We start from the raw sequence: 10,755 nt of genomic DNA, 5'->3' as shown, positions 1-10,755 counted from the left end.
CCAGCAAAACACCATCCAACTGACCTTCCAAAGAACACTTAAGTTTCCACTTCAACCAATGAGCTTAGTTGGAGTTACCTACAGGAGTGTGGGTGAGGTGTATGGCTGACTGACTGGGAGGTAGACCACAGACAAAAATGTCCCTTCTTTTCCTAGCAACCATTAACTGGAGAATGGCTTACATTTTCGAAGGACTTCTGGTGAAAGCACAAATAGAAAACAAGTTATGTAAATCTGCTTGGTAGAATTTATTGAATCTAAGCATGTGGACATCCTGTAGTGCAGTACTTCCATTTGTGGATCTGAATACCCACGTGGTATGAGTAGACAGGATGATCCTGTAATGTCACCACTTGTAACAGCTGCAAATTACAAACAAATTCTAGTCCAATTGTGCACACAACACAAGTTTTTTAAAAAGGATGAAGGCCTGTGAATTATATGTATGTATAGTGATGGGGGAGTCTTGCAGATACAATGTTTTTCCCAGAAATCTATACAATATACTTTTTTTTAATGTGTGTGTGTGTGTGTGTGTGTGTGTGTGTGCGCAGTATGTGTGTTATGGGGTAGATGTACCCAAGCACATTTACAGAAGCCACAAGAGGACACCAGATGTCCTGCTCTATGTCTATGTTTTAGTCTCTTGGGATAAGGTCTCCCACTCAGCTAGGAACTAGGCCCCAGGTCATGCCTGTTTTTTTTTTTTTTAATGTACATTGGGATCTGAACTCACATCCTCATACTAGGCTGGCCTCGAACTCAGAAATCTGCCTGCCTCTGCCTCCTGAGTGCTGGGATTAAAGATGTGCGCCACCACACCGACTTGTACAAGCACTCTTGCCCACTGAGCCCTCTCCCCAGCTGAAAATGTGAAGTGACATTTTGAGCATGTGCGCGCACATGTGTGTGTGTGTGTGTGTGTGTGTGTGTGTGTGTGTGTATGTTAAAAAAAAGATGTGCATATCCTGGACTTTCAATGATAGATATGATAATTTGGATCATGTTTGCCAACGTGAAATCAGACATTAAAATCATCTTGACAACATTAATGAGAGCCAAGCATGGTGGTGCTTGCCTTTCATCTCAGCACTCAGGAGGTAGAGACTGTCAGATCTCTGTGAGCTTGAGGACAAAGGATAGCCTGGACTACACAGTGGATTCCAGATCAGCCAAAACCAAAACAGTAATGAACTCATTAGGTACTTACCAAAATGAAAAAAAAATTCCAAGAGAGATGGGCCATACCATGAATTCCAGGTCAGCCTGAGCTACATATAATGACCCTGTGCCAAAATCAACAAAGTACTGTTCAGGGCCAGGCTCACCCAAAATGGTTGAAATGTGTAGTTCAGTATGGTCTAGAATTCACAAAGTAACTCAGCAGAGCCTTAGTCTTGATTATCTCCCTGTAATTCTCTCCCTCTTACCTGGAATGGCAGGCCTAAGCCACCACTCCCAGCTTGGGAAGTGCTTCTGCCCAGGGCTATGGAGGTTTGCTGCCTTGAAGGAAATTGCTAAAGGGCTGAATTTTAGTTTTAGACGCCTCTAGGGGTTAAGACAAAAACTCAGTCCACAGTTCACTGAAACTTGACAGGTGACCATCGTGCCATTGTGCCAGGACAAATGTCTAACAGAGATGGGAAAATTAGCCTATGGAAAGATAAAAATCAAAGCCTGTCTGGATATTATACCTATAGAAGTTAAAGCAGGATGACCTGCTCATGTGGGGCAAGGTAAGATTTTGTAATCAAGACACCAACAGCAACCATGGAGGGCTGACACACGGGCACGTTCAATCTGGGGCTTCTGTTCAGTTCAAGGCATCATTAGAGAACAAGTAGGCAAGTTAGAGCCAGACGACGTTTGCAATGCATCTAGCTGCAAAGGCCTTGCACCCAAAATGCCCAGAGTACAGATTAATAAGAAAAATACAGAAACTCCAGAGGCAAGATGAGCCCAGGATGTGAGCAATTACTCCACAAAAAGGGCATCAAGTGGCCAGTGCGCATAGGGGAAAGGGCTGTGGCTCATTAGCAATAGATTAAATGCAAATCACAACTGGAGAAAAAGAACTAGACAATCGTGAGCCACAACCAAGACTCAGAGCAACAGGAAGCTCTTGGGCTGCTCCTAGAACTGTGCATTGGCCTAGCCACTTTGAAACACAGCCTAGGCTAGTTGGTAAGTTACATTTGACGATGAAGGCCAAGGGACATTGTCATAAAGTGACCAGCTGAAGGTGATAGCAAAGCTGATGTCCCTCATTCCTGTGGGAATGAATATGTACTTTACAGTACTCTAGTAGAGTGGAAATGAATATCAGGTAACCATGGCAGCATGAACATGAATGTACTCTGGTGAGTGTAGAAGCCAGGTGAAATTAAACTGTTCATACATGCACAGAGATGGTTCAGCTCTAAAAAGGAAAAGCATATAACAGTTACTTTAAAGGGGAAAATACCACTTAATCCTGGGGAGGGGTGAAAGAGACTTGTACTGTAAAGAGTCTTCTGAGCTGAGCCATGCTCCCTCTAAATTCATGCTGAAATCCCCCCCCAGCACCTTATAGATCCTGACTGCATTTTCAATTAAGGCCATTACAGTAGTCTCTAATCCAATCTGACTGGTCACTATGAAAGACAAGAATATGACATAGGAACATACCAGCAAGATTATGGAGAACACAGGCAGAATGTTGATAGTGTAAAGCAAGAAAGAAGCCTCAGAAGAAACTAACTTTGCCTATGCTTTAAACTTGGACTTTGAGTCTCCAGAAATAGGAGAGAATACATTTTTATTGTTCGAATCACCCAGTCTATTATGACATTTTATTGTAGGCAAAGAAGACTAAAGGGAGCTGCAGGGAGTTGCTTCTAATTTTTTATTTCTGGATGACACAAACAGACACACACAGACACACTCACATGGTGCTTTCAGACAAGTTCTCACTCTAGCCTAGGGCTAACCTGAAACTCAAAATCCTCCTGCTCAGGCTCTAGAATGCTGAGATTATACGTGTGGAGCACAAATCACACGCATTGGTGAAAAAGCAAAACAAAGAGAGTGTGGCTACAGCCATAAAGTCTCACCATCATGATTGCCTAACCACTAGCAAAATAAGGACAACACCAACAGGCATACCAAAGTGAGTGGGGAAAAAGCCACGAGGCCCAAAAAACTATAGGCAACTAAAGAATGCTGGAAGTGGGAGAAAACAGTCCTCCCCAGGGAAGAGCACACCAATTGGTTAACCCTGAAAATATACATACAAGAAGCATTATACATACAGACTGACCAGGTTATGTTTAGAAATATATCTGTATACATGCACACACACACACACACACACACACACACACACACACACCCCAATTAAAATGTCAATTAATGAAAAGGGGGCCATGAATTTGAAAAAAGAACAAAGAAATAGGGAGGATTTGGAGGGAGAAAGGGGAAGAGAGAAACTCTGTAATTATATTACAAAATAAATAAAAGAAAAGAGAATGTGGCTTGGTTTGATGAGGCAAAAACAAATTTACATTCAAAGGCTAGGAAAACCTTTTGACTGCTGGGATTTAGGCAAGAGACATCATGCTCAGCTGATTTTTATTCTTTTGTGAGCAGGTTTGTTGAGGTAATGTTTCATGTATCAGGCAATTCTTATGTTTAAATGCACAGTTCACACATATATGTCTATAACAGAAACATATTATTTGGGAAGGGGCAGGAACTAGCCAGGAGAAGGACACAAAGAATAGCAGAGGAGGACAAATATGAACAAATACAACAACACATAGGCATGAAAATGCCACAATGAACCAGGTATGCTGGCACATGCCTCTAACTCCAGCCCTCAGGAGACAGAGGCAGCAGATTTCTGTGAGCTCAAGGCCAGTTTGGTCTACAGAGTGAGTTCCAGGACAGATAGGAATGCAGAGTAAGACCATGTCCCAAAACAACAAAAGGTCATAATGAAACCCATCACTTTGTATGCTAGTGAAAATTAATAAAAATATTTAAAAGTATACAATTTACAGTGAATTTATAGTGAATGTAGATTTTACACAGACCAATTGACCATAGTCAGCTTTAGGCCTTTTTCTTCACCCACCTCAGAAAGAGACCCACTAACTTTTAGCTATAAACACTTGGCCCCTTGATCACTTGACTTTGTCTCTAGGCCTGTTACAGACATTTTATTAAACTGACAAAGTATACAGTGTGTGACTTTTAAGGGCTTGGTTTCACTTAGTGTACTATTTTCAAGATTCATTCATATTATAAGATATCTCAGAACTGCGTACCCCACACCTTTTACACAGAGTCTAACTCCATAACCATGATTGCCCTCAAACTTGCAGCAATCTTCTTGCCTCAGCCTCCAAAGAGCTACAATCAGAGACATGCACCACCACGTCTGGCTTCCCTGTTCCTGCGGTTGACAGAGTGTATTGTATTTACCTATTCATCAGTTGCTGGGCAGTCAAGGTTGTCTAAGCACTCAAGTCCAAGTGTGCTCTTGAGCTCTCCATTGTCCTAGTCAGCAGGCTTAGGAGCAGAGACACTGCTGATATGGTAATTGCGTTTGGCTTCCTGGGGTGCCACCAAACCTTTTCCCCAGCAACTCCACTGTTTCACATGCCCATGAGCAGTGTGGAATGGATCCAGTGGCTTCAAATTCTCGCCAACTTTTGTTATTCCCTGCTTAAAAATATTCTAACAATCTTAATGAATATATGTTGGTACTTTATTGTTTTGATTTGTCACACCTAATGGCCTGAAGAATCTTATTGACAATGACTAGTACTAGTACTTGTCTAATTACGTTTCTGTTTCTGCTGCTGTTGCTATCCCTCAAACCTTGATATCTAATCAATTTTGTGGAATCACATTCTATCTGTCTATTGTAGTCAAGGCCTTCTTAATGCTTGTAACTATCCTGCTGTGAGGGGCTCTGGGCTGTGATACCTAAGTCTTTGATGCTTCTTTCCTTAGCAGTAGATAGAGAACCCAGAACATCAACACTAGCAGCATCCTACAGCCTCTTCTGATTCATGGGGAAAACTGAATTCAGGTAGATTGAAAGTGTTCTGAGGTTTCATGAAATGCTTGAGATGAAGCTAGGGACAGGATTGATTCCTCCCCTGTTTGTACATATGTCTCACTTGTCTCTTCCCATGCAAGGAAGCATATACCAAACACTATGCTGACGGGAATGGCAGAGGCTCATCGTCCAGGCTCAGGAAAGCAGGAGCTTGGAGCATTATGGTCAACAGGCAGATGGGGTGTTAGTTGGTTAAATCTGCTGAAAGCTGGATTTCACCCTCCCAGTGTAGGTGTCTCTGACATAGCAGAGCAAGATCTTGTGTCCTAGTGACAGATTACCAAAGCACTTGAGAAAGGTCAAGATAAAATGAATTCCTCTTCCCAAAACTTTGATCTCTGTGAGACAGCCACAAAGCCCCATTTCATCCCAGAGGAGCTCTGGGGGAGGAAAAGCTTGGCCTTCGACCAGCCCACTGGTTTCCACACACCTAAGTCTTTCACTGAGCCAGTGGAGTGCAAAATTGGGATCTGAAGGTCCCTGTGCTTTTGCACGTCCTACTCAGAGATAAGCAATAAGCTTCAGCTCATAGTCTCATGCAGCTCATCCCACCTGGTAGACTGTGTTGCAATATTTTCTGCAAAGCTGCATCCTTCAGAAGTGCCTCGTGACTGAGGCAGCTCCCTGGGATAGGAAAGGGAGTCTTGGTTGTGTCTTCAGTGAAGCATGAACTCATTGCCCACTCTTCCTAAACCACAGCTTCCTCACCGATAAAACAGAAACAAAAATAAGGCTGGAACTCATAATACAACCCAGGTTGGCTTCAAACTTGTCATAGTCCTGTCTCAGCCTCCTGAGAGCAGGTATGACAGGCATGAGCCACCATGCCTGGTTTATATGGTGATTTCTATTAAAACAGACTCCCATGTTATTTTAAATACATAGCCAGTTTTCAAATATATTTGTATTAAAGTAGGTATTCTTCTTGCTTATTTTTCTTCTGACTACTCATGCAAGTGAAAAATTTCAGGAAATTGGCATGTTTTCCACTTTATATCATTTTTTTCCTACACAATCTAGGAATACACATGCTACAAATTAAATATATTTATGTGGAAGAAATAGACACCCCCCATTAGGGAATAAAAATATTTTCACTATGTATTACAGATGCAAGATCATTGCAAAGTAAAACTTTCCACACTTTTACTATGCATCTATTAGTTTTGCTTTTGTTTTTTGAGACAGAGCCGCATTATACTGTCTTGGCTGTACTAGAACTCTAAGTAAACCAGCCTGGCTTCAGCCTCAAAGAGATCGGTTTGCCTCTGCCTCCTGAGTACTTGGATTAAATACATGCAGCACCATGCTCTGCATTTTTACGGTTTTCTGTTTGTTTGTTTGTTTGTTTGGCTGAGATAGGATCTTTTCTATGTAACCCTGGCTGTCCTGTTGCTATATAGAACAGGCTAGACTTGAACTCAGAGAGATCTGCCTGCCTGTTTCCTGACTGCTGGGATTAAAGGTGTGCCACCATGCCCTGGTTTTGTATGTTCTTGAAACCAAGTCTTACTCTGTAGCCTGTAGGCTTGCCTGGAGCTCTCTGTATGTAGCTCACATTAACCTAAGAATAGAAGAGGTTACTTGTGTTCATCCTAGTTTGCAGTGTGACATTGCTGCTTCTTCCAGGAAGAAACAGAAAGAATGTACCCTTCTGTTTGACTCTGGGTGGACTTTGTGACTCACTTTGGTTGCTAGACTGCTTAAGAAGCAATCATGTGTAGCTTCTGAGATTAGATGAAGCGGCCTTGCAGTTTCTGTTCCTGGCTTCTTCAGCTTCAAGAGCACTATGCTGTAAGGGCAGGCAGGCCTAGATGGTGAGGGGTGCTCATAGGAGTTTGTTGCACAGGCTGAGCTTCACTGAATTTTTCTTTTTCCTCCAAGGACAAAGTTGCCTTGGCCTGGCTCCTAGGAGATACCTTTAGAATAGATTGCCTGATATGAGTGTCTGCCTGCAGCTCTGCACTGCTGTATCAGCGGGTTGGCAGGGAGGTTAAGGGCAGCTGTTCTGGGGGTGCTTCTGGCTTACAAGATTCACACACACACACACACACACACACACACACACACACACACACACTCACATACACACTCTAACTCCTTGATGCCAAGACTCAGCTGAGCTTCTCTGGTTAGCCAAGCATGTAATGTGTTGCTACAAATTATTGCTGAGAGAAGAAATGTATCCTCATGAAAGTCTACTGTGAAGTCTACCTGGGAGCTTGTGACCAGTTTCTCTTGAACTTTGTCCCATGGGCCTTTTCCCTGTCCTAAATACCTTTCACTATATACCTTTCATTATATATCTTTCACTATATACCTGCTTTAGTTAGGGTTTTACTGCTGTGAACAGACACCATGATCAAGATGACTCTTATAAGGGACAACATTTAATTGGGGCTGGCTTACAGCTTCAGAGGTTCAGTTCATTATCATCAAGGCAGAAGCATGGCAGCATCCAGGCAGGCATGGTGCAGGCAGAGCTGAGAGTTCTTCATCTTCATCTGAAGGCTGCTAGCAGAATACTGACTTCCAGGCAGCTAGGATGAGGGTCTTGAAGCCCACACCCACAGTGACACACCTACTCCAACAGGGCCACACCTTCTAATCGTGCTACTCCCAGAGTCGAGCATATACAAACCACCACAATACCTGACCAGAAAGATAACTTGGTCAGTGAATCATCATACCCCAGGCAGGTTTGGAGACACCTGACACTAAGGCACATGGAGAGGAACTGAAAAGCACTGGGCACCATCCAGAGTTAATTGGCATATACCCCACCGAGAACATCTGGGGGCCTTGAGCCACAGTTGGGGTGTTGAATGTCTGAAGCTATAATGATGAGCCCAGGAAAGGCCAACAGGATACTTAGGCAACCTGTGAAATTGTGAGACATATTAGACTGTTTTAAACTTTCTTTTAATCTTGATATCAGTTCTCACCATGTAGACCAGGCTGGCCCTAAACTTCTGATCCTCCTGCCTCAATCTCCCCATTGCTGAGAGTATAGACTTGCAATACCAATCACAATCATTATATCTGTGTTATTTTAAGGCACTAATGTCTGTGGTATCTCATTCACTTTTGTAGGAAGCTTAAACAGTCAGTGCTCAATAGACAAATGCTTAAAGAAATTATAATATACCCATATACTGGAGTGGTGTATCTACAATTCTGGTACAGATTCTATACACGTTAACTCTGCTCATTAGATCTTTCAAACAACAAAATGCTATTAATAAATTATATATAAATGACCTTAGTTTTCAAAGTGTTTGCCACGTATATATTTATATTGACTCATCTAGTTGTATAACCAGGAGGAATGATAGTCATTCGTTTCTGTCATTTATGTGATTCAGTCAGTAAGTACATATTGATATGAGTCCTGGCTGCAAGGCTCCGGAGCCTCTTTCTGTTTAAATGATTCTGGTTTTGTATTGTTTATACAGATTTTCTGTTTGTATCGATGGAGATGGAACTTGGGGCTTTGTGCAAACTAGGCAATTGCCGTACCACTACACTCTCTGACACTGTGTGTATTTTATAAATCCGATGCATTAACAATGTAGTCTTGTATTATTAGAGAAAACGAAAAGTCATTGTTACTTATAACAAGTACTAAATAAGCTTGGGAAGCGATGGTGTCTGAGGGTAAAGAATGCAGTACAAGGTGAGAGGCTGGTGCGGTCCCCGTTCACCTGAGATTCATCTGTACTTGTGGGAACACATTCCCACCTCAAGACAAGGCTTCTAGAGCCTGAGGCCCAGTGGCTTGGGAGGCTGCTACTTTGGGACTGCTTGTTCAGACTCTTGTTAATCATTATCTCTTATCAGTCACCAGTTTCCCTTCAGGGCCTCAAGCATCTTTAAGCAAGGAAGCACTTGAGAGCCGGGCTGCTCTGCCTTGCCAGAGGCTGGGAAAGTGTAGGAGGGTCATCCAGACCCTGGGGCTTGGCTGTTTCCCAGAAGCTACTGCTCAGATCGTGGCTCTGGAGAGGAACAAGCATTTATCTAGGAGCAGGTGAGGGGTAGCTTAGCTCTGAAGGGAGCCTTAGCAACCAGCTACTGTCACGTCTGTAGGAGTTAGTGCTTCAGTACCAGGAACTTCTCTACTTATCCTATCAAGGGTTGCCAGCCTCTGCCTGTCTTCATCCTGCCCTACAATAATAGGAACTCCCTGCTTGTGCTGGCACCTATCCCAGGTACCAATGAACAATTTGGTATGGTGGTTAATTTTGTATGTCAACATGACTGGGCCACAAGAAGCTCAGATTGATCTGTCTGTCTGTCTGTCTGTCTGTCTGTCTGACTGTATGACTGACTGTATGACTGATACCCTGTTCTTCCCTGCCTTCCTCTTTCTTTAAATATTTCTTTATCATATTGCTAGGCTGATCTTGAACTCCTGAACTTAAGTAATCATTCTACCTGATTCTCACTAATATCTGGTACTACAGATATGTGCCACTGTAAGTGGCTGTACTTTATTTTTTATAATGGTGCTTTGTAGCTCATTCTGGATATATCACAAGGCTTATGTAGCCATTTACCCAACATAAACATTTATATTGTTTTCATTCATTTTTCTGTGTTTTAGCTTGCACACTAAGAAGATGCTTTCCCTGCTCTTAACTTTATAAAAGAACAATGACTTTATTATTTTTATAAAATAGATATTGCACATTATGGAACTGGAAACAATTTATGAATAACAATTAAAAAAGAAAAAAATGTATCCCTCCCCTCCCAAAAAATAATTATAATCAGTCAAGAAATAAATCACTAACAATTTCATTACTCAGAAGAAAGAAATAAAGTTAACATCTTGTAAATAATAACAGTCCAATTGCCATGGTTTGAATACTTTTTTGTTAAAGGTTCATATTGAGACTAAATCCCTAATGATGCAGTATTGTGTAATGTGGCCTTTACAAGGTGCTAGGGTGCTGGGCAGTGGTGGCGCATGCCTTTAATCTCAGCACTTGGGAGGCAGAGACTGGCAGATTTCTGAGTTCGAGGCCAGCTTGGTCTACAGAGTGAGTTCCAGGACAGCCAGGGCTACACAGAGAAACCCTGTCTCGAAAAACAAAAAACAAGCAAGCAAACAAACAAACAAACAAACAAAAAGGTGCTAGGGTCAGCAGGGCTACTTAGTTCTTAGAAGTTTAGTCCTTAGATTAGAGTTCCCTCCTTTTTAGCTCTGCTGACTTCGGTCATGTGACGAAAGAGAAGGCCTTTCCCAGATACCAAATATTTGGACTGATGCAGAGGCTGTGGAGGGGCGCTGCTTACTGGGTGACTCCTCATGGCTTGCTCAGCCTGCTTCTTATAGAACCCAGGACCACCAGCCAGGGGTACTACCATCTGTAATGGACTGGACCCTCCCACATCAATCACTAATTAAGAAAATGCCCTACAACCAGATCTTATGGAGGCATTTTTGTAGTTGAGAATCCCTCTTCTCTAGCTTATGTCAATTAACACAAAAACTAGCCAGGATGGACATCACCCATGTATCACATACATGCCTTTTCTACCTTTGATTTCTTTTTCCTTGTAACATGTGTTAAGAAACTACTAATGGACTTCTTGTTAGATTCTCTCTCTCTCTCTCTCTCTCTCTCTCTCTCTCTCTCTCTCTC

This window comes from Mus pahari, chromosome 23 (genome assembly GCF_900095145.1).
Source record: "Mus pahari chromosome 23, PAHARI_EIJ_v1.1, whole genome shotgun sequence".
Taxonomy (NCBI): Eukaryota; Metazoa; Chordata; class Mammalia; order Rodentia; family Muridae; genus Mus; species Mus pahari.
This window is presented reverse-complemented; position numbering follows the sequence as displayed.